The sequence below is a fragment of the Haplochromis burtoni genome, unplaced genomic scaffold (assembly GCF_018398535.1).
Source record: "Haplochromis burtoni strain Fernald_Lab_line unplaced genomic scaffold, NCSU_Asbu1 Contig_426, whole genome shotgun sequence".
Lineage (NCBI taxonomy): Eukaryota > Metazoa > Chordata > Actinopteri > Cichliformes > Cichlidae > Haplochromis > Haplochromis burtoni.
This window is the reverse complement of record NW_024582787.1, coordinates 504,965-507,293: the sequence shown is the minus strand read 5'-3', so window position 1 is coordinate 507,293 and position 2,329 is coordinate 504,965. Positions and strand designations below refer to the sequence as shown.

Below are 2,329 nucleotides of genomic sequence, written 5' to 3'. Positions count from 1 at the left end.
GTTTCTACTATGTTTAAAACTCTGGCATTCCCTGCACACTGTTTAAAAAACTTTCACTGGGAATGTTATGTGTTGATTTAGCTACATTTAGTCGGCATAAAATTGATGGTTTTCTTTTTTTTATTTTAAAGTCATTGAAGAAGTGTTTTCCCTTCCAAGCTGAAGTAATAAAACAGTAGCAATTAAGAGCACTTTTTAAGTTTTTAACAAATGATTTAATTAGCGATTTTAAATTTGGTAAGTATTGTTAAAATTGAAATTGATTTTTCTTTAATGGACAAAACTGGTATTAAGGTAATTAGATAAATTAGAAATGCACAATCTGGACCTAGTAAAATGTGGTATATGTTTGTTAAACTGTTTGATACCAAATGAAGATTGTCTTCCTGTTGGATTAGCCAAAACTTTTCCATATCCTTTACCTTTGATCAGACTGCCCCCCCCCCCCCCCCTTTCTCTCTTTCTCCAGCTGCTCCACATGGAAGGGGCTTTTTGTATGGCTTACGCCAGTCAGTGACGGATGAACCAATAGATTATGATGATAACGGAACATTAAATACGTTCTTTAAATGGTCCCAAGGACAGAAAAGGCTTTTCGAGAGACGAGCTGTCTAACTGGCCCTGTTTCCACCATCCTTTTACCTTCCTTCTACACGCTGGTCTGCTCCATCAGTGTGCCAATTAACATCTGTGCTCTGCTGGCTCTTTGCTCGGGGGATCCGTCCTAAGAAGCCAGCTGCAATCTATATGCTGAACCTGGCCTTAGCCGATCTGCTCTTTGCACTGATGCTCCCCTTCAAGATCTCCTACCACTTTGAAGGCAACAACTGGAAATTTGGCCCGTCCATGTGCCGTGTGGTCACTGCTGCCTTTTACTGGAACATGTATTGTTCTGTTCTTCTCATAGCTTGCATCAGTGTGGACCGTCTGCTTGCTGTAGTTTATCCAATTCGACTCTCTGGCTTGGAGGAGGCCAAGGAACACAGTCATAGCCTGCATAACCATGTGGGTGTTATCCTTGACTGGCTCTGTGCCTCTTGTTACATCGGACCAGACTTTTCATATCAGTGAGTTGAATATCACCACCTGCCATGATGTCCACTCCACAGATAAGATCGTCTGGTTAAAGACATACTTCGTCACTCTCTGCTGCCTCCTCTTCTTCCTGCCTCTGCTCATCACAGTGGTGTCCTACACTCGAGTCATCTGGTCGCTGAGCAAACTCCAAAAAAGGCTCCCTGGAAGCTCACACAAAAGGAAAAGAGCAATAGTGATGGTTTTGACAGTTCTGTTGATATTTGTCCTGTGTTTCATGCCTACAAACTGTCTGCTGCTTGCACACTACCTGCAGTTTAACACAGAGAAGAGCCAGGAGGCACCTGATGGCTCTTACGCACTCTATCTGGTGTTTCTGTGTTTGGGAAGTCTGAACTGCCTCCTAGATCCCCTGCTCTACTACTTTGGATCCTCCCAATGCCAGAGACAACTCTCCAACGTGCTCAAGTGTCATAAGGTTACAAAGAGAAATGATATTAGTAATTCATTACCTGCTTCATGCAGATCCAGCACCAGACCAATGCTGAAACCCAGCTGTACAGAAAGTTCAAAAATAAACTCTTCAATTAAAGTGGATTCTTTCCAAGAAAACACCGACAGCCAATATAAGAAACTACTCATCTAACTCTCACTGAGCTGACATTTTAATTGAATCCTTAAATGTGATTTTTTTTTTAAAGTTATGAAACAACAATTAAAGCCTATATATAGGGTTTAGCTTTGTTTGGATTCCTGATTATGCCTTTTAAACGATGAAGGGAGTTCAGATAAAACTGCTTTTTAGAGCAACACTGAAATGAAATACTATATTTTATGATATGTATTGTGATATACTATATATATATATATATATATATATATATATATATATGGTTCTGTGTCTGTAAGTATTATTCAATCCATTTTTTAACAGTTTGCTATTTTTTTTTAACTGTTTGCTTGTTTTAAAGTGTTTATATATAACCAGTGAAAAGCAGTTACTTATGACTTTTTGTTTTTATTACATATACCAGTTTTATTTATTTTTTTGCAGCATTTTTTTCACTGAATAAATATTTTTGACTCCCACTACAAGCATGTCTCAATGCCATCTATAATTTTAAAGCCCTTCATAGTTTGTTTCATGCCTCCCTCTGTTGGTGAGAGTGTGCATTGATGAGTGTCAGTTCATCCTACTGCATCAATGTCCTTTTCTCTCCAGTAGGCAGTTGTATATTCCTTTTGCCTCATCTTTCATTCAGAGGTGTGGGTGGATGTAGCCAAATATTTAAAA

The 2,329-nt window shown here is 38.9% G+C and overlaps 1 pseudogene; it reads left to right on the top strand.

Moving 5' to 3' along the window:
• The first annotated feature begins 569 nt into the window (after positions 1–569).
• On the top strand, positions 570–1,866 carry LOC121812072 (annotated as a pseudogene).
• The last annotated feature ends 463 nt before the right edge of the window (positions 1,867–2,329 follow it).